We start from the raw sequence: 23,449 nt of genomic DNA, 5'->3' as shown, positions 1-23,449 counted from the left end.
TCAAACTGGTTGCAATTATTCCTGTTATATGATGGAAACACTGTTGTATTTTTTTAGCATTGTATGGTTCGGGCGTTGACTTCTATGGCCCTAACTATTCAATCTGTTGGAGCAACGCCCTAGGGTGAAGCCTAGGTTGCCCCGAACGTAGAAATGACCATTCCTTTCACACTGTTTGCAATTATTCCTTTTATACAATGGAAAAACTGTTGCATCTTTATCGTATTTTATGCTTCTGCCGTTGAGTTCCTAGGCCCTAACTATTTGATCTGGTGGAGCACCGCCCTAGAGTGAAGCCTAGGTTGGTCGGAACGTAGAAATGACCACAACTTTCACACTGTTTGCAATTATTCATTTAATACGATGGAAAAGCTGTTGTATTTATTTCGTATTTTATGCTTCTGGCGTTGACTTCCTAGGCCCTAACTATTCGATCTGGTGGAACAACGTCCTAGGGTGAAGCCTACGTTGCCCGGAACGTAGAAATGACCATAACTTTTACACTGGTAGCAATTATTCGTTTTATACGATGGATAAGCTGTTATATTTATATCGTATTTTATGCCTCTGGCGTTCACTTCTTAGGCCCTAACTATTCGATCTGGTGGAACAACGTCCTAGGGTGAAGCCTACGTTGCCCGGAACGTAGAAATGACCATAACTTTTACACTGGTAGCAATTATTCGTTTTATACGATGGAAAAACTGTACAATTTATTTTGTATTTTATGCTTCGAGCGTTGACTTCTAGGGCCCTAACTATTCGATCTGGTGGAGCAACGCCCTAGAGTGAAGCCTAGGTTGCCCGGTACGTAAAAATGACCATCACTTTCAAACTGGTTGCAATTATTCGTTTTATACGATGGAAAAGCTGTTGTATTTATTTCGTATTTTATGCTTCTGGCGCTGACCTCTTAGGCCCTAACTATTCCATCTGGTGGAACAACGCCCTGGGGTGTAGCCTAGGCTGCCGGGAAACTAGAAATAACCATAACTTTCACACTGGTAGCAATTATTCGTTTTATACGATGGAAAAACTGTTCTATTTATTTTGTATTTTATGCTTCTGTCGTTTAATTCTATGTCGCTAGCTATTCGATCTGGTGGAGCAACGACCTAGAGTGAAGCCTAGGTTGCGCCGAACGTAGAAATGACCATTCCTTTCACACTGTTTGCAATTATTCCTTTTATACAATGGAAAAACTGTTGCATCTTTATCGTATTTTATGCTTCTGGCATTGACATCCTAGGCCCTAACTATTTGATCTGGTGGAGCACCGGCCTAGAGTGAAGCCTACGTTGCTCGGAGCGTAGAAATGACCACTGCTTTCACACTGTTTGCAATTATTCATTTAATACGATGGAAAAGCTGTTGTATTTATATCGTATTTTATGCCTCTGGCGTTGCCTTCTAAGGCCGTAGCTATCAGATGTGGTGGAGCAATGCCCTAGAGTGACGCCTAGGGCGCTCGGAACGTAGAAAGGACCATTACTTTCACACTGGTTGCAGTTATCCGTTTTATACGATGGAAAAACTGTTGTATTTATATCGTATTTTATGCTTCTGGCGTTGACTTCTAAGGACCTAACTATCCAATCTGGTGGAGCAACGCCCTAGGGTGAAGCCTAGGTTGCTCGGAATGTAGAAATGACCATAACTTTTACACTTGTAGCAATTATTCGTTTTATACGATGGATAAGCTGTTATATTTATATTGTATTTTATGCCTCTGGCGTTCACTTCTTAGGCCCTAACTATTCGATCTGGTGGAACAACGTCCTAGGGTGAAGCCTACGTTGCCCGGAACGTAGAAATGACCATAACTTTTACACTGGTAGCAATTATTCGTTTTATACGATGGATAAGCTGTTATATTTATATCGTACTTTATGCTTCTTGCGTTGACTTCTTAGGCCGTAACTATTCGATCTGGTGGAGCAACGCCCTGGAGTGAAACCTAGGTTGCCCGGAACGTAGAATTGGCCATCACTTTCAAACTGGTTGCAATTATTCCTGTTATATGATGGAAACACTGTTGTATTTTTTTTGCATTTTTGGTTCGGGCGTTGACTTCTAAGGCCCTAACTATCAATATGTTGGAGCAACGCCCTAGGGTGAAGCCTAGGTTGCCCGGAAAGTAGAAATGACCATAAGTTTCATACTGGTTGCAATTATTCGTTTTATACGATGGAAAAACTGTTGTATTTATAATGTATTTTATGCTTCTGGCGTTGACTTCTAAGGCCCTAATTATTCGATCTGGTAGAGCAACGCCCTACAGTGAGGTCTAGGTTGTCCGGAACGTAGAAGTGACCATAACTTTCACACTGGTTGCTATCATTCGTTCTATACGATAGAAAAACTGTTATATTTATATTGTATTTTATGCTTCTGGCGTTGACTTCTTAGGCCCTAACTGTTCGATCTGGTGGAACAACGCCCTAGGGTGAAGCCTAGGATGCCAGGAAAGTAGAAATGACCATAACTTTCACACTGGTTGCAATTATTCGTTTTATACGATGGAAAAACTGTTCAATTTATTTTGTATTTTATGCTTCGGGCGTTGACTTCTAGGGCCCTATGTATTCGATCTGGTGGAGCAACGCCCTAGAGTGAAGCCTAGGTTGCCCGGTACGTAAAAATGATCATCACTTTCAAACTGGTTGCAATTATTCGTTTTATACGATGGAAAAGCTGTTGTATTTATTTCGTATTTTATGCTTCTGGCGTTTAATTCTATGTCGCTAGCTATTCGATCTGGTGGAGCAACGACCTAGAGTGAAGCCTAGGTTGCGCCGAACGTAGAAATGACCATTCCTTTCACACTGTTTGCAATTATTCCTTTTATACAATGGAAAAACTGTTGCATCTTTATCGTATTTTATGCTTCTGGCGTTGACATCCTAGGCCCTAACTATTTGATCTGGTGGAGCACCGCCCTAGAGTGAAGCCTACGTTGCTCGGCACGTAGAAATGACCACTGCTTTCACACTGTTTGCAATTATTCATTTAATACGATGGAAAAGCTGTTGTATTTATATCGTATTTTATGCCTCTGGCGTTGACTTCTAAGGCCCTAATTATTCGATCTGGTGGAGCAATGTCTCCGTGTTAAGTCTAGGATGCCCGAAACGCCGAAATGATCATTACTTTCACGCTTGTTGCAATTATTCCTGTTATACGATGAAAAGACTGTTGTGTTTGTATTGTATTTTATGCTTCAGGCGTAGGCTTCCAAGGCCGTAGCTATTCGATATGGTGGAGCACCGCCCTAGAGTGAAGCCTCGGTTGCTCGGAACGTAGAAATGACCACAACTTTCACACTGTTTGCAATTATTCATTTAATACGATGGAAAAGCTGTTGTATTTATATCGTATTTTATGCTTCGGGCGTTGATTTCTTAGGCCCTAACATTTCGATCAGGTGGAGCAACGCCCTACAGTGAAGCCTAGGTTGCCCGGAACGTAGATATGACCATAACCTTCACACAGGTTGCAATTATTCGTTTTATACGGTGTAAAGGCCGTTGTATTTATTTTGTATTTTATTCTTCTGGTGTTGACTTCTTGGGCCCTAACTATCCGATCTGGTGGAACAACGCCGTAGAGTGAAGCCTAGGTTGCCCGGAACGTAGAAATGACCATTACTTTCACACTGTTTGCAATTATTCCTTTTATACGATGGAAAAGCTGTTGTATTTATATCGTATTTTATGCTTCTGGCGTTTACTTCTAAGGACCTAACTATTCGATCTGTTGGAGCAACGCCCTAGGGTGAAGCCTAGGTTGCTCGGAATGTAGAAATGACGATAAGTTTCACACTGGTTGCAATTATTCGTTTTATTCGATGGAAAAGCTGTTGTATTTATATTGTATTTTATGCCCCTGGCGTTGACTTCTAAGGCCGTAGCTATTAGATGTGGTGGAGCAACGCCCTAGAGTGACGCCTAGGGTGCTCGGAACGTAGAAATGACCATTACTTTCACACTGGTTGCAATTATTCGTTTTATACGATGGAAAAGCTGTTGTATTTATACTGTATTTTATGCTTCTGGCGTTGACTTCTAAGGCCCTAGCTATTCGACCTAGTGGAGCAACGGCCTAGAGTGAAGCCTAGGTTGCCCGGAAAGGAGAAATGACCATCACTTTCAAACTGGTTGCAGTTATTCCTGTTATACGATGGAAAAACTATTGTATTTATTTTGTATTTAATGCTTCGGGCGTTGGCTTCTAAGGCCCTAACTGTTTGATCTGGTGGAACAACGCCCTAGAGTGAAGCCTAGGTTTGCCTGTAACGTAGAAATGACCATCACTTGCACACGGGTTGCAATTATTCCTGTTATAGGATGGAAAGGCTGTTGTATTTATATCGTATTTTATGCTTCTGGCGTTGACTTCTAAGGACCTAACTATTCGATCTGGTGGAGCAACGCCCTAGGGTGAAGCCTAGGTTGCTCGGAAAGTAGGAATGACCATAAGTTTCATACTGGTAGCAATTATTCGTTTTATACGATGGAAAAACTGTTGTATTTATATTGTATTTTATGCTTCTGGCGTTGACTTCTAAGGCCCTAGCTATTCGATCTAGTGGAGCAACGCCCTAGAGCGAAGCCTAGGTGATTCGGAACGTAGAAATGACCATCACCTTCAAACTGGTTGCAATTCATCCTGTTATACGATGGAAGAACTGTTGTATTTTTATTGCATTTTATGCTTCGGGCGTTGACTTCTAAGGCCCTAACTATTCAATCTGTTGGAGCAACGCCCTAGCGCGAAGCCTAGGTTGCCCGGAATGTAGAAGTGACGTTAACTTTCATACTGGTTGCAATTATTCGTTTTATACGATAGAAAAACTGTTGTAGTTATATTATATTTTATGCATCTGGCGTTGATTCCTAAGGCACTAACTATTCAATCTGTTGGAGCAACGCCCTAGGGTGAAGCCTAGGTTGCCCGGAACGTAGAGATGACCATAACTTTCAAACTGGTTGCAATTAATCCTGTTATACGATGGAAAAACTATTCTATTTATTTTGTTTTTAATGCTTCGGGCGTTGGCTTCTAAGGCCCTAACTGTTTGATCTGGTGGAACAACGCCCTTGAGTGAAGCCTAGGTTGCCTGGAACGTAGAAATGACCATCACTTGCACACGGGATGCAAATATTCCTGTTATAGGATGGAAAGGCTGTTGTATTTATATCGTATTTTATGCTTCTGGTGTTGACTTCTAAGGACCTAACTATTCGAGCTGCTGGAGCAACGCCCTAGGGTGAAGCCTAGGTTGCTCTGAAAGTAGGAATGACCATAAGTTTCATACTGGTAGCAATTATTCGATTTATACGATGGAAAAACTGTTGTAGTTATATTATATTTTATGCATCTGGCGTTGACTTCTTAGGCCCTAGCTATTCGATCTATTGGAGCAACGCCCTAGAGTGAAGCCTACGTTGCCCGGAACGTAGAGATGACCACCACTTTCGAACTGGTTGCAATTATTCCTGTTATATGATGGAAAAACTCTTGTATTTTTATTGCATTATATGCTTCGGGCATTGACTTCTAAGGCCTTAACTATTCAATCTGTTGGAGCAACGCCCTAGGGTGAAGCCCAGGTTGCCCGGAAAGGAGAAATGACCATCGCTTTCAAACTGGTTGCAATTAATCCTGTTATACGATGGAAAAACAGTTGTATTTTTATTGCATTTTATGCTTCTGGCGTTCACTTCTTAGGCCCTAACAATTCGATCTGGTGGACCAGCGGCCTAGGGTGAAGCCTAGGTTGACCGGAACGGAGAAATGACCGTAACTTTCACACTGGCTGCTATTATTCGTTTTATACAATGGAAAAACTGTTCTATTTATTTTGTATTTTATGCTTCGGGCGTTGGCTTCTAAGGCCCTAACTGTTTGATCTGGTGGAGCAACGCCCTACAGTGAAGCCTAGGTTGCCCGGAACGTAGAAATGACCATTACTTTCACACTGGTTGCAATCATTCGTTTTATACGATGGAAAAGCTGTTGTATTTATATTGTATTTTATGCCTCTGGCGTTGACTTCTAATGCCGTAGCTATTAGATGTGGTGGACCAACGCCCTAGAGTGAAGCCTAGGTTGCCCGGTACGTAAAAATGACCATCACTTTCAAACTGGTTGCAATTATTCGTTTTATACGATGGAAAAGCTGTTGTATTTATTTCGTATTTTATGCTTCTGGCGCTGACCTCTTAGGCCCTAACTATTCCATCTGGTGGAACAACGCCCTGGGGTGTAGCCTAGGCTGCCGGGAAACTAGAAATAACCATAACTTTCACACTGGTAGCAATTATTCGTTTTATACGATGGAAAAACTGTTCTATTTATTTTGTATTTTATGCTTCTGTCGTTTAATTCTATGTCGCTAGCTATTCGATCTGGTGGAGCAACGACCTAGAGTGAAGCCTAGGTTGCGCCGAACGTAGAAATGACCATTCCTTTCACACTGTTCGCAATTATTCCTTTTATACAATGGAAAAGCTGTTGCATCTTTATCGTATTTTATGCTTCTGGCATTGACATCCTAGGCCCTAACTATTTGATCTGGTGGAGCACCGGCCTAGAGTGAAGCCTACGTTGCTCGGAATGTAGAAATGACCAGAACTTTCACACTGGTTGCAATCATTCGTTTTATACGATGGAAAAGCTGTTGTAGTTATATTATATTTTATGCATCTGGCGTTGATTCCTAAGGCACTAACTATTCAATCTGTTGGAGCAACGCCCTAGGGTGAAGCCTAGGTTGCCCGGAACGTGGAGATGACCATAACTTTCAAACTGGTTGCAATTAATCCTGTTATACGATGGAAAAACTATTCTATTTATTTTGTTTTTAATGCTTCGGGCGTTGGCTTCTAAGGCCCTAACTGTTTGATCTGGTGGAACAACGCCCTTGAGTGAAGCCTAGGTTGCCTGGAACGTAGAAATGACCATCACTTGCACACGGGATGCAAATATTCCTGTTATAGGATGGAAAGGCTGTTGTATTTATATCGTATTTTATGCTTCTGGTGTTGACTTCTAAGGACCTAACTATTCGAGCTGCTGGAGCAACGCCCTAGGGTGAAGCCTAGGTTGCTCTGAAAGTAGGAATGACCATAAGTTTCACACTGGTAGCAATTATTCGTTTTATACGATGGAAAAACTGTTCTATTTATTTTGTATTTTATGCTTCGGGCGTTGACTTCTAAGGCCCTAGCTATTCGACCTAGTGGAGCAACGGCCTAGAGTGAAGCCTAGGTTGCCCGGAAAGGAGAAATGACCATCACTTTCAAACTGGTTGCAGTTATTCCTGTTATACGATGGAAAAACTATTGTATTTATTTTGTATTTAATGCTTCGGGCGTTGGCTTCTAAGGCCCTAACTGTTTGATCTGGTGGAACAACGCCCTAGAGTGAAGCCAAGGTTTGCCTGGAACGTAGAAATGACCATCACTTGCACACGGGTTGCAATTATTCCTGTTATAGGATGGAAAGGCTGTTGTATTTATATTGTATTTTATGCTTCTGGCGTTCACTTCTTAGGCCCTAACTATTCGATCTGGTGCAACAACGCCCTAGAGTGAAGCCTAGGTTGCCCGGAACGTAGAAATGACCATCACTTGCACACGGGTTGCAATTATCCCTGTTATAGGATAGAAAAACTGTTGTATTTATTTTGTATTTTATTCTTTTGGTGTTGACTTCTTAGGCCCTAACTATTCGATCTGGTGGAACAACGCCGTAGAGTGAAGCCTAGGTTGCCGGGATCATAGAAATGACCATTACTTGCACACTGTTTGCAATTATTCATTTAATACGATGGAAAAGCTGTTGTATTTATATCGTATTTTATGCTTCGGGCGTTGACTTCTTAGGCCCTAACATTTCGATCTAGTGGAGCAACGCCCTAGTGTGAAGCCTAGGTTGCCCCGAACGTAGAAATGACCATTCCTTTCACACTGTTTGCAATTACTCCTTTTATACAATGGAAAAACTGTTGCATCTTTATCGTATTTTATGCTTCTGGCGTTTAATTCTATGTCGCTAGCTATTCGATCTGGTGTATCAACGACCTAGTGTGACGCCTAGGTTGCCCTGAACGTAGAAATGACCATTCCTTTCACACTGTTTGCAATTACTCCTTTTATACAATGGAAAAACTGTTGCATCTTTATCGTATTTTATGCTTCTGGCGTTGACTTTCTAGGCCCTAACTATTTGATCTGGTGGAGCACCGCCCTAGAGTGAAGCATACGTTGCTCGGAACGTAGAAATGACCACTGCTTTCACACTGTTTGCAATTATTCATTTAATAGAATGGAAAAGCTGTTGTATTTATATCGTATTTTATGCCTCTGGCGTTGTCTTCTAAGGCCGTAGCTATTTGATGTGGTGGAGCAATGCCCTAGAGTGACGCCTAGGGCGCTCGGAACGTAGAAAGGACCATTACTTTCACACTGCTTGCAATTATTCATTTAATACGATGGAAAAGCTGTTGTATTTATATCGTATTTTATGCTTCTGGCGTTCACTTCTTAGGCCCTAACTATTCGGTCTGGTGCAACAACGCCCTAGAGTGAAGCCTAGGTTGCCCGGAACGTAGAAATGACCATCACGTGCACACGGGTTGCAATTATCCCCGTTATAGGATAGAAAAACTGTTGTATTTATTTTGTATTTTATTCTTTTGGTGTTGACTTCTTAGGCCCTAACTATTCGATCTGGTGGAACAACGCCGTAGAGTGAAGCCTAGGTTGCCCGGAACGTAGAAATGACCATTACTTTCACACTGTTTGCAATTATTCCTTTTATGCGATGGAAAAGCTGGTGTATTTATATCGTATTTTATGCTTCTGGCGTTGACTTCTAAGGACCTAACTATTCGATCTGGTGGAGCAACGCCCTAGAGTGAAGCCTAGGTTGCTCGGAATGTAGAAATGACCATAACTTTCACACGGGTTGCAATTATTCGTTTTGTACGATGGAAAAACTGTTGCATTTATATCGTATTTTATGTTTCTGGCGTTGACTTCTTAGGCCCTAACTATTCCGTCTGGTGGAACAACGCCCTAGGGTGAAGCGTAGGTTGCCCGGAAAGTACAAATGACGATAACTTTCGCACTGGTAGCAATTATTCGTTTTATACGATGGAAAAACTGTTGTCTTTATTTTGTATTTTATGCTTCGTACGTTGACTTCTAAGGCCCTAACAATTCGATCTGGTGGATCAACACCCTAGAGTGAAGCCTAGAGTGCCCGGTACGTAGCAATGACCATCTCTTTCAAACTGGTTGCAATTATTCGTTTTATACGATGGAAAAGCTGTTGTATTTATTTCGTATTTTATGCTTCTGGCGCTGACCTCTTAGGCCCTAACTATTCCATCTGGTGGAACAACGCCCTAGGGTGTAGCCTAGGTTGCCCGGAAACCAGAAATGACCATAACTTTCACACTGGTAGCAATTATTCGTTTTATACGGTGGAAAAACTGTTCTATTTATTTTGTATTTTATGCTTCGGGCGTTGACTTCTAAGGCCCTAACTATTCGATCTGGTGGAGCAACGCCCTAGTGTGAAACCTAGGTTGCCCCGAACGTAGAAATGACCATTCCTTTCACACTGTTTGCAGTTACTCCTTTTATACAATGGAAAAACTGTTGCATCTTTATCGTATTTTATGCATCTGGCGTTTAATTCTATGTCGCTAGCTATTCGATCTGGTGTATCAACGACATAGTGTGAAGCCTAGGTTGCCCTGAACGTAGAAATGACCATTCCTTTCACACTGTTTGCAATTACTCCTTTTATACAATGGAAAAACTGTTGCATCTTTATCGTATTTTATGCTTCTGGCGTTGACTTCCTAGGCCCTAACTATTTGATCTGGTGGAGCACCGCCCTAGAGTGAAGCCTAGGTTGCCCGGTACGTAGAAATGAGCATCACTTTCAAACTGGCTGCAATTATTCCTGTTATATGATGGAAAAGCTGTTGTATTTATATTGTATTTTATGCTTCAGGCGTAGGCTTCTAAGGCCGTAGCTATTCGACATGGTGGAGCACCGCCCTAGAGTGAAGCCTAGGTTGCTCGGAACGTAGAAATGACCACAACTTTCACACTGTATGCAATTATTCATTTAATACGATGGAAAAGCTGTTGTATTTATTTCGTATTTTATGCTTCTGGCGTTCACTTCTTAGGCCCTAACTATTCGATCTGGTGGAACTACGCGCTAGGGTGAAGCCTAGGTTGCCCGGAACGTAGAAATGACCATTACTTTCACAATGTTTGCAATTATTCATTTTATACGATGGAAAAACTTTTGTACTTATATTGTATTTTATTCTTCTGGCGTTGACTTCTTAGGCCCTAACTATTCGAGCTGGTGGAACAACGCCCTAGAGTGAAGACTAGGTTGCCCGGAATTTAGAAATGACCATAAGTTTCACACTGGTTGCAATTATTCATTTTATACCATGGAAAAACTGTTGTACTTATATTGTATTTTATACTTATGGCGTTGAATTCTAAGTCCCTAGCTATTCGATCTGGTGGAGCAACGCCCTAGAGTGAAGCCTATGTTACCCGGAACGTAGAAATGACCAGTACTTTCACACTGTTTGCAGTTATTCCTGTTATACGACGGAAAAACTTTTGCATCTTTATTGTACTTTATGCTTCTGGCATTGACTTCATAGGCCCTAAGTATTTGATTTGGTGGAGCACCGCGCTAGAGTAAAGCCCATGTTGCCCGGAACGTAGAAATGACCATACCTTCCACACTGGTAGCAATTATTCGTTTTATACGATGGAAAAAGTGTTTTATTTATTTAGTATTTTATGCTCCGGGCGTTGACTTCTAAGGCCCTAACTATTCGATCTGGTGGAGCGACGCCCTAGAGTGAAGTCTAGGTTGACCGGAACGTAGAAGTGATCATAACTTTCACACTGGTTGCTATCATTCGTTTTATACGATAGAAAAACTGTTATATTTATAATGTATGTTATGCTTCTGGCGTCGACTTCTTAGGCCCTAACTGTTCGATCTGGTGGAACAACGCCCTAGGGTGAAGCCTAGGTTGCCCGGAAAGTAGAAATGACCATAACTTTCACACTGGTTGCAATTATTCGTTTTATACGATGGAAAAGCTGTGGCATCTTTATTGTATTTTATTCATCTGGGGTTGACTTCTAAGGCCGTAGCTATTAGGTGTGGTAGAGCAACGCCCTAGAGTGACGCCTAGGTTGCCCGGAAAGGAGAAATGACCATCAGTTTCATACTGGTTGCAATTATTCGTTTTATACGATGGAAAAACCGTTGTATTTATATTGTATTTTATGCTTCTGGCGTTGACTTCTAAGGCACTAACTATTCGATCTGGTGGAGCAACGCCCTAGGGTGAAGCCTAGGTTGCTCGGAAAGTAGAAATGACCATTGCTTGCACACTGTTTGCAATTATTCATTTAATACGATGGAAAAGCTGTTGTATTTATATCGTATTTTATGCTTCGGGCGTTGACTTCTTAGGCCCTAACATTTCGATCTGGTGGAGCAACGCCCTAGAGTGAAGCCTATGTTGCTCTGAATTTAGAAATGACCATAACTTTCACACTGGTTGCATTTACTCGTGTTATACGATGGAAAAACTGTTGCATCTTTATTGCATCTTATGCTTCTTGCGTTGACTTCTAAGGCCCTAACTGTTCGATCTGGCGGAGCAACGCCCTGGAGTGAAACCTAGGTTGCCCGGAACGTAGAATTGGCCATCACTTTCAAACTGGTTGCAATTATTCCTGTTATATGATGGAAACGCTGTTGAATTTTTTTTGCATTTTTGGTTCGGGCGTTGACTTCTAAGGCCCTAACTATCAATATGTTGGAGCAACGCCCTAGGGTGAAGCCTAGGTTGCTCGGAAAGTAGAAATGACCATAAGTTTCATACTGGTTGCTATCATTCGTTTTATACGATAGAAAAACTGTTATATTTATATTGTATTTTATGCTTCTGGCGTTGACTTCTTAGGCCCTAACTGTTCGATCTGGTGGAACAACGCCCTAGGGTGAAGCCTAGGTTGCCCGGAAAGTAGAAATGACCATAACTTTCACACTGGTTGCAATTATTCGTTTTATACGATGGAAAAACTGTTCAATTTATTTTGTATTTTATGCTTCGGGCGTTGACTTCTAGGGCCCTATGTATTCGATCTGGTGGAGCAACGCCCTAGAGTGAAGCCTAGGTTGCCCGGTACGTAAAAATGACCATCACTTTCAAACTGGTTGCAATTATTCGTTTTATACGATGGAAAAGCTGTTGTATTTATTTCGTATTTTATGCTTCTGGCGTTTAATTCTATGTCGCTAGCTATTCGATCTGGTGGCGCAACGACCTAGAGTGAAGCCTAGGTTGCGCCGAACGTAGAAATGACCATTCCTTTCACACTGTTTGCAATTATTCCTTTTATACAATGGAAAAACTGTTGCATCTTTATCGTATTTTATTGTTCTGGCGTTGACATCCTAGGCCCTAACTATTTGATCTGGTGGAGCACCGGCCTAGAGTGAAGCCTACGTTGCTCGGAACGTAGAAATGACCACTGCTTTCACACTGTTTGCAATTATTCGTTTAATACGATGGAAAAGCTGTTGTATTTATATCGTATTTTATGCCTCTAGCGTTGCCTTCTAAGGTTGTAGCTATCAGATGTGGTGGAGCAATGCCCTAGAGTGACGCCTAGGGCGCTCGGAACGTAGAAAGGACCATTACTTTCACACTGGTTGCAGTTATTCGTTTTATACGGTGGAAAAACTGTTGTATTTATATTGTATTTTATGCTTCTGGCGTTGACTTCTAAGGCCCTAATTATTCGATCTGGTGGAGCAATGTCTCCGAGTTAAGTCTAGGATGCCCGAAACGCCGAAATGATCATTACTTTCACGCTTGTTGCAATTATTCCTGTTATACGATGAAAAGACTGTTGTGTTTTTATTGTATTTTATGCTTCAGGCGTAGGCTTCCAAGGCCGTAGCTATTCGATATGGTGGAGCACCGCCCTAGAGTGAAGCCTCGGTTGCTCGGAACGTAGAAATGACCACAACTTTCACACTGTTTGCAATTATTCATTTAATACGATGGAAAGACTGTTGTATTTATATCGTATTTTATGCTTCGGGCGTTGATTTCTTAGGCCCTAACTATTCGATCTTGTGGAACAACGCCCTAGAGTGAGGCCTAGGTTGCCTGGAACGTAGAAATGACCATCACTTTCACACTGTTTGCAATTATTCCTTTTATACGATGGAAAAGCTGTTGTATTTATATCGTATTTTATGCTTCTGGCGTTGACTTCTAAGGCCGTAGCTATTAGATGTGGTGGAGCAACGCCCTAGAGTGACGCCTAGGGTGCTCGGAACGTAGAAATGACCATTACTTTCACACTGGTTGCAATTATTCGTTTTATACGATGGAAAAGCTGTTGTATTTATATTGTATTTTATGCTTCTGGCGTTGACTTCTAAGGCCCTAGCTATTCGACCTAGTGGAGCAACGCCCTAGAGTGAAGCCTAGGTTGCCCGGAACGTAGAAGTGACCATAACTTTCACACTGGTTGCTATCATTCGTTTTATACGATAGAAAAACTGTTATATTTATATTGTATTTTATGCTTCTGGCGTTGACTTCTTGGGCCCTAACTATTCGATCTGGTGGAAAACGCCCTAGAGTGAAGCCTAGGTTGACTGGAACGTAGAAATAACCATTACTTTCACACGGGTTGCAATTATTGCTGTTATAGGATGGAAGGACTGTTGTATTTTTATTGTATTTTAGACTTCAGGCGTTGACTTCTGAGGCCGTAGCTATTCGATGTGGTGGAAGAACGCCATAGAGTGAAGCCTAGGTTGCCCGGAACGTAGAAATGACCATATGTTTCATACTGGTTGCAATTATTCGTTTTATACGTTGGAAAAACTGTTGTATTTATATTGTATTTTATGCTTCTGGCGTTCACTTCTTAGGCCCTAACTATTCGGTCTGGTGGAGCAACGCCCTGGAGTGAAACCTAGGTTGCCCGGAACGTAGAATTGGCCATCACTTTCAAACTGGTTGCAATTATTCCTGTTATATGATGGAAACACTGTTGTATTTTTTTAGCATTGTACGGTTCGGGCGTTGACTTCTAAGGCCCTAACTATTCAATCTGTTGGAGCAACGCCCTAGGGTGAAGCCTAGGTTGCTCGGAAAGTAGAAATGACCATTACTTGCACACTGTTTGCAATTATTCATTTAATACGATGGAAAAGCTGTTGTATTTATTTCGTATTTTATGCTTCGGGCGTTGACTTCTTAGGCCCTAACTATTCGATCTGGTGGAACAACGCGCTAGGGTGAAGCCTAGGTTGCCCGGAACGTAGAAATGACAGTAACTTTTACACTTGTAGCAATTATTCGTTTTATACGATGGATAAGCTGTTATATTTATATCGTATTTTATGCCTCTGGCGTTCACTTCTTAGGCCCTAACTATTCGATCTGGTGGAACAACGTCCTAGGGTGAAGCCTACATTGCCCGGAACGTAGAAATGACCATAACTTTTACACTGGTAGCAATTATTCGTTTTATACGATGGAAAAACTGTTCAATTTATTTTGTATTTTATGCTTCGAGCGTTGACTTCTAGGGCCCTAACTATTCGATCTGGTGGAGCAACGCCCTAGAGTGAAGCCTAGGTTGCCCGGTACGTAAAAATGACCATCACTTTCAAACTGGTTGCAATTATTCGTTTTATACGATGGAAAAGCTGTTGTATTTATTTCGTATTTTATGCTTCTGGCGCTGACCTCTTAGGCCCTAACTATTCCATCTGGTGGAACAACGCCCTGGGGTGTAGCCTAGGCTGCCGGGAAACTAGAAATAACCATAGCTTTCACACTGGTAGCAATTATTCGTTTTATACGATGGAAAAACTGTTCTATTTATTTTGTATTTTATGCTTCTGTCGTTTAATTCTATGTCGCTAGCTATTCGATCTGGTGGAGCAACGACCTAGAGTGAAGCCTAGGTTGCGCCGAACGTAGAAATGACCATTCCTTTCACACTGTTTGCAATTATTCCTTTTATACAATGGAAAAACTGTTGCATCTTTATCGTATTTTATGCTTCTGGCATTGACATCCTAGGCCCTAACTATTTGATCTGGTGGAGCACCGGCCTAGAGTGAAGCCTACGTTGCTCGGAGCGTAGAAATGACCACTGCTTTCACACTGTTTGCAATTATTCATTTAATACGATGGAAAAGCTGTTGTATTTATATCGTATTTTATGCCTCTGGCGTTGCCTTCTAAGGCCGTAGCTATCAGATGTGGTGGAGCAATGCCCTAGAGTGACGCCTAGGGCGCTCGGAACGTAGAAAGGACCATTACTTTCACACTGGTTGCAGTTATTCGTTTTATACGATGGAAAAACTGTTGTATTTATATTGTATTTTATGCTTCTGGCGTTCACTTCTTAGGCCCTAACTATTCGATCTGGTGGAACAACGGCGTAGAGTGAAGCCTAGGTTGCCCGGAACGTAGAAATGACCATTACTTTCACACTGTTTGCATTTATTCCTTTTATGCGGTGGAACAGCTGTTGTATTTATATCGTATTTTATGCTTCTGGCGTTGACTTCTAAGGACCTAACTATCCGATCTGGTGGAGCAACGCCCTAGGGTGAAGCCTAGGTTGCTCGGAATGTAGAAATGACCATAACTTTTACACTTGTAGCAATTATTCGTTTTATACGATGGATAAGCTGTTATATTTATATCGTATTTTATGCCTCTGGCGTTCACTTCTGAGGCCCTAACTATTCGATCTGGTGGAACAACGTCCTAGGGTGAAGCCTACGTTGCCCGGAACGTAGAAATGACCATAACTTTTACACTGGTAGCAATTATTCGTTTTATACGATGGATAAGCTGTTATATTTATATCGTACTTTATGCTTCTTGCGTTGACTTCTTAGGCCGTAACTATTCGATCTGGTGGAGCAACGCCCTGGAGTGAAACCTAGGTTGCCCGGAACGTAGAATTGGCCATCACTTTCAAACTGGTTGCAATTATTCCTGTTATATGATGGAAACGCTGTTGAATTTTTTTTGCATTTTTGGTTCGGGCGTTGACTTCTAAGGCCCTAACTATCAATATGTTGGAGCAACGCCCTAGGGTGAAGCCTAGGTTGCCCGGTACGTAAAAATGACCATCACTTTCAAACTGGTTGCAATTATTCGTTTTATACGATGGAAAAGCTGTTGTATTTATTTCGTATTTTATGCTTCTGGCGCTGACCTCTTAGGCCCTAACTATTCCATCTGCTGGAACAACGCCCTGGGGTGTAGCCTAGGCTGCCGGGAAACTAGAAATAACCATAACTTTCACACTGGTAGCAATTATTCGTTTTATACGATGGAAAAACTGTTCTATTTATTTTGTATTTTATGCTTCTGTCGTTTAATTCTATGTCGCTAGCTATTCGATCTGGTGGAGCAACGACCTAGAGTGAAGCCTAGGTTGCGCCGAACGTAGAAATGACCATTCCTTTCACACTGTTTGCAATTATTCCTTTTATACAATGGAAAAACTGTTGCATCTTTATCGTATTTTATGCTTCTGGCATTGACATCCTAGGCCCTAACTATTTGATCTGGTGGAGCACCGGCCTAGAGTGAAGCCTACGTTGCTCGGAGCGTAGAAATGACCACTGCTTTCACACTGTTTGCAATTATTCATTTAATACGATGGAAAAGCTGTTGTATTTATATCGTATTTTATGCCTCTGGCGTTGCCTTCTAAGGCCGTAGCTATCAGATGTGGTGGAGCAATGCCCTAGAGTGACGCCTAGGGCGCTCGGAACGTAGAAAGGACCATTACTTTCACACTGGTTGCAGTTATTCGTTTTATACGATGGAAAAACTGTTGTATTTATATTGTATTTTATGCTTCTGGCGTTCACTTCTTAGGCCCTAACTATTCGATCTGGTGGAACAACGGCGTAGAGTGAAGCCTAGGTTGCCCGGAACGTAGAAATGACCATTACTTTCACACTGTTTGCATTTATTCCTTTTATGCGGTGGAACAGCTGTTGTATTTATATCGTATTTTATGCTTCTGGCGTTGACTTCTAAGGACCTAACTACCCGATCTGGTGGAGCAACGCCCTAGGGTGAAGCCTAGGTTGCTCGGAATGTAGAAATGACCATAACTTTTACACTTGTAGCAATTATTCGTTTTATACGATGGATAAGCTGTTATATTTATATCGTATTTTATGCCTCTGGCGTTCACTTCTTAGGCCCTAACTATTCGATCTGGTGGAACAACGTCCTAGGGTGAAGCCTACGTTGCCCGGAACGTAGAAATGACCATAACTTTTACACTGGTAGCAATTATTCGTTTTATACGATGAATAAGCTGTTATATTTATATCGTACTTTATGCTTCTTGCGTTGACTTCTTAGGCCGTAACTATTCGATCTGGTGGAGCAACGCCCTGGAGTGAAACCTAGGTTGCCCGGAACGTAGAATTGGCCATCACTTTCAAACTGGTTGCAATTATTCCTGTTATATGATGGAAACGCTGTTGAATTTTTTTTGCATTTTTGCTTCGGGCGTTGACTTCTAAGGCCCTAACTATCAATATGTTGGAGCAACGCCCTAGGGTGAAGCCTAGGTTGCTCGGAAAGTAGAAATGACCATAAGTTTCATACTGGTTGCTATCATTCGTTTTATACGATAGAAAAACTGTTATATTTATATTGTATTTTATGCTTCTGGCGTTGACTTCTTAGGCCCTAACTGTTCGATCTGGTGGAACAACGCCCTAGGGTGAAGCCTAGGTTGCCCGGAAAGTAGAAATGACCATAGCTTTCACACTGGTTGCAATTATTCGTTTTATACGATGGAAAAACTGTTCAATTTATTTTGTATTTTATGCTTCGGGCGTTGACTTCTAGGGCCCTATGTATTCGATCTGGTGGAGCAACGCCCTAGAGTGAAGCCTAGGTTGCCCGGTACGTAAAAATGACCATCACTTTCAAACTGGTTGCAATTATTCGTTTTATACGATGGAAAAGCTGTTGTATTTATTTCGTATTTTATGCTTCTGGCGTTTAATTCTATGTCGCTAGCTATTCGATCTGGTGGAGCAACGACCTAGAGTGAAGCCTAGGTTGCGCCGAACGTAGAAATGACCATTCCTTTCACACTGTTTGCAATTATTCCTTTTATACAATGGAAAAACTGTTGCATCTTTATCGTATTTTATGCTTCTGGCGTTGACATCCTAGGCCCTAACTATTTGATCTGGTGGAGCACCGGCCTAGAGTGAAGCCTACGTTGCTCGGAACGTAGAAATGACCACTGCTTTCACACTGTTTGCAATTATTCATTTAATACGATGGAAAAGCTGTTGTATTTATATCGTATTTTATGCCTCTGGCGTTGCCTTCTAAGGCCGTAGCTATCAGATGTGGTGGGCAATGCCCTTGAGTGAAGCCTCGGTTGCTCGGAACGTAGAAATGACCACAACTTTCACACTGTTTGCAATTATTCACTTAATACGATGGAAAGGCTGTTGTATTTATATCGTATTTTATGCTTCTGGCGTTGACTTCTTGTGCCCTAACTATTCGATCTGGTGGAAAACGCCCTAGAGTGAAGCCTAGGTTGCCTGGAACGTAGAAATAACCATCACTTTCACACGGGTTGCAATTATTGCTGTTATAGGATGGAAGGACTGTTGTATTTTTATTGTATTTTAGACTTCAGGCGTTGACTTCTGAGGCCGTAGCTATTCGATGTGGTGGAAGAACGCCATAGAGTGAAGCCTAGGTTGCCCGGAACGTAGAAATGACCATATGTTTCATACTGGTTGCAATTATTCGTTTTATACGTTGGAAAAACTGTTGTATTTATATTGTATTTTATGCTTCTGGCGTTCACTTCTTAGGCCCTAACTATTCGGTCTGGTGGAGCAACGCCCTGGAGTGAAACCTAGGTTGCCCGGAACGTAGAATTGGCCATCACTTTCAAACTGGTTGCAATTATTCCTGTTATATGATGGAAACACTGTTGTATTTTTTTAGCACTGTATGGTTCGGGCGTTGACTTCTAAGGCCCTAACTATTCAATCTGTTGGAGCAACGCCCTAGGGTGAAGCCTAGGTTGCTCGGAAAGTAGAAATGACCATTACTTGCACACTGTTTGCAATTATTCATTTAATACGATGGAAAAGCTGTTGTATTTATATCGTATTTTATGCTTCGGGCGTTGACTTCTTAGGCCCTAACATTTCGATCTGGTGGAGCAACGGCCTAGAGTGAAGCCTATGTAGCTCTGAATTTAGAAATGACCATAACTTTCACACTGGTTGCATTTACTCGTGTTATACGATGGAAAAACTGTTGCATCTTTATTGCATCTTATGCTTCTGGCGTTGACTTCTAAGGCCCTAACTGTTCGATCTGGCGGAGCAACGCCCTAGAGTGACGCCTAGGTTGCCCGGTACGTCGGAATGACATTTACTTTGACACTAGTTGCAATAATTCATGTTATACGATGGAAAAACTGTTGTATTTTCATTGTATTTTATGCTTCTGGCGTTTAATTCTATGTCGCTAGCTATTTGATCCTGTGGAGCAACGACCTAGAGTGAAGCCTAGGTTGCCCCGAACGTAGAAAAGACCATTCCTTTCACACTGTTTGCAATTATTCCTTTTATACAATGGAAAAACTGTTGCATCTTTAGCGTATTTTATGCTTCTGCCGTTGAGTTCCTAGGCCCTAACTATTTGATCTGGTGGAGCACCGCCCTAGAGTGAAGCCTACGTTGCTCGGAACGTAGAAATGACCACTGCTTTCACACTGTTTGCAATAATTCATTTAATGCGATGGAAAAGCTGTTGTATTTATATCGTATTTTATGCCTCTGGCGTTGTCTTCTAAGGCCGTAGCTATTAGATGTGGTGGAGCAATGCCCTAGAGTGACGCCTAGGGCGCTCGGAACGTAGAAAGGACCATTACTTGCACACTGGTTGCAATTATTCGTTTTATACGATGGATAAGCTGTTATATTTATATCGTATTTTATGCCTCTGGCGTTCACTTCTTAGGCCCTAACTATCCGATCTGGTGGAACAACACCATAGAGTGAAGCCTAGGTTGCCCGGAACGTAGAAATGACCATTACTTTCACACTGTTTGCAATTATTCCTTTTATACGATGGAAAAGCTGTTGTATTTATATCGTATTTTATGCTTCTGGCGTTTACTTCTAAGAGCCTAACTATTCGATCTGGTGGAGCAACGCCATAGGGTGAAGCCTAGGTTGCTCGGAATGTAGAAATGACCATAAGTTTCACACTGGTTGCAATTATTCGTTTTATTCGATGGAAACGCTGTTGTATTTATATTGTATTTTATGCTTCTGGCGTTCACTTCTTAGGCCGTAACTATTCGGTCTGGTGGAGCAACGCCTCGGAGTGAAACCTAGGTTGCCCGGAACGTAGAATTGGACATCACTTTCAAACTGGTTGCAATTATTCCTGTTATAGGATGGAAAAACTGTTGTATTTTTTTTGCATTTTATGGTTCGGGCGTTGACTTCTAATGCCCTAACTATTCAATCTGTTGGAGCAACGCCATACGGTAAAGCCTAGGTTGCCCGGAAAGTAGAAATGACCATAACTTTCATACTGCTTGCATTTATTCGTTTTATATGATGGAAAAACTGTTGTATTTATATTGTATTTTATGCTTCTGGCGTTCACTTCTTAGGCCCTCACTATTCGATCTGGTGGAACAGCGGCCTAGGGTAAAGCCTAGGTTTCCCGGAACGTAGAAATGACCATAACTTTTACACTGGTAGCAATTATTCGTTTTATACAATGGAAAAACTGTTCTATTTATTTTGTATTTAATGCTTCGGGAGTTGACTTCTAAGGCCCTAACTGTTTGATCTGGTGGAGCAACGCCCGAGAGTGAAGCCTAGGTTGCCCGGAACGTAGAAATGACCATAACTTTCACACTGGTTGCTATTATTCGTTTTATACGATGGAAAAACTGTTATATTTATATTGTATTTTATGCTTCTGCCGTTGACTTCTTGGGCCCTAACTATTCGATCTGGTGGAACAACGCCGTAGAGTGAAGCCTAGGTTGCCCGAACGTAGCAGTGACCATTACTTTCACACTGTTTGCAATTATTCCTTTTATAGGGTGGAAAACCTGTTGTATTTATATCGTATTTTATGCTTCAGGCGTTGACTTCTGAGGTCGTAGCTATTCGATATGGTGGAGCACCGCCCTAAAGTGAAGCCTAGTATGCTCGGAACGTAGAAATGGCCACTACTTACACACTGTTTGCAATTATTCATTTAATACCATGGAAAAGCTGTTGTATTTATATCGTATTTTATGCTTCGGGCGTTGACTTCTTAGGCCCTAACATTTCGATCTGGTGGAGCAACGCCCTACAGTGAAGCCTAGGTTGCCCGGAACGTAGATATGACCATAACGTTCACACAGGTTGCAATTATTCGTTTTATACGGTGTAAAGGCTGTTGTATTTATTTTGTATTTTATTCTTCTGGTGTTGAATTCTTAGGCCCTAGCTATCCGATCTGGTGGACCTACGCCCTAGAGTGAAGGCCAGGTTGCCCGGTACGTAGAAATGACCTTCACTTTCAAACTGGTTGCAATTATTCGTTTTATACGATGGAAAAGCTGTTGTATTTATATCGTATTTTATGCTTCTGGTGTTGACTTCTTAGGCCCTAACTATTCAATCAGGTGGAACAACGCCCTAGGGTGAAGCCTAGGTTGCGCGGAAAGTAGAAATGAACACAACTTTCACACTGGCAGCAATTATTCGTTTTATACGATGGAAAAACTGTTCTATTTATTTTGTATTTTTTGCTTCGTGCGTTGACTTCTAAGGCACTAACTTTCCGATCTGGTGGAGCAACGCTCTAGAGTGAAGCCTAGGTTGCCCGGTACGTAAAAATGACCATCACTTTCAAACTGGTTGCAATTATTCGATTTATACGATGGAAAAGCTGTTGTATTTATTTCGTATTTTATGCTTCTGGCGCCGACCTCTTAGGCCCTAACTATTCCATCTGGTGGAACAACGCCCTAGGGTGTAGACTAGGTTGCCCGGAAACTAGAAATGACCATAACTTTCACACTGGTAGCAATTATTCGTTTTATACGATGGAAAAACCGCTCTATTTATTTTGTATTTTATGCTTCGGGCGTTGTCTTCTAAGGCCCTAACTATTCGATCTGGTGGAGCAACGCCCTAGAGTGAAGCCTAGGTTGCCCGGTACGTAGAAATGACCATCACTTTCAAACTGGTTGCAATTATTCCTGTTATATGATGGAAAAACTGTTGCATCTTTATCGTATTTTATGCTTCTGGCATTGACATCCTAGGCCCTAACTATTTGATCTGGTGGAGCACCGGCCTAGAGTGAAGCCTACGTTGCTCGGAGCGTAGAAATGACCACTGCTTTCACACTGTTTGCAATTATTCATTTAATACGATGGAAAAGCTGTTGTATTTATATCGTATTTTATGCCTCTGGCGTTGCCTTCTAAGGCCGTAGCTATCAGATGTGGTGGAGCAATGCCCTAGAGTGACGCCTAGGGCGCTCGGAACGTAGAAAGGACCATTACTTTCACACTGGTTGCAGTTATTCGTTTTATACGATGGAAAAACTGTTGTATTTATATTGTATTTTATGCTTCTGGCGTTCACTTCTTAGGCCCTAACTATTCGATCTGGTGGAACAACGGCGTAGAGTGAAGCCTAGGTTGCCCGGAACGTAGAAATGACCATTACTTTCACACTGTTTGCATTTATTCCTTTTATGCGGTGGAACAGCTGTTGTATTTATATCGTATTTTATGCTTCTGGCGTTGACTTCTAAGGACCTAACTACCCGATCTGGTGGAGCAACGCCCTAGGGTGAAGCCTAGGTTGCTCGGAATGTAGAAATGACCATAACTTTTACACTTGTAGCAATTATTCGTTTTATACGATGGATAAGCTGTTATATTTATATCGTATTTTATGCCTCTGGCGTTCACTTCTTAGGCCCTAACTATTCGATCTGGTGGAACAACGTCCTAGGGTGAAGCCTACGTTGCCCGGAACGTAGAAATGACCATAACTTTTACACTGGTAGCAATTATTCGTTTTATACGATGAATAAGCTGTTATATTTATATCGTACTTTATGCTTCTTGCGTTGACTTCTTAGGCCGTAACTATTCGATCTGGTGGAGCAACGCCCTGGAGTGAAACCTAGGTTGCCCGGAACGTAGAATTGGCCATCACTTTCAAACTGGTTGCAATTATTCCTGTTATATGATGGAAACGCTGTTGAATTTTT

The sequence above is a fragment of the Calliopsis andreniformis genome, unplaced genomic scaffold (genome assembly GCF_051401765.1).
Source record: "Calliopsis andreniformis isolate RMS-2024a unplaced genomic scaffold, iyCalAndr_principal scaffold0024, whole genome shotgun sequence".
In the NCBI taxonomy this organism is placed as follows: domain Eukaryota; kingdom Metazoa; phylum Arthropoda; class Insecta; order Hymenoptera; family Andrenidae; genus Calliopsis; species Calliopsis andreniformis.
The sequence above is the reverse complement of the archived record's forward strand: the minus strand, read 5'-3'. Positions refer to the sequence as shown.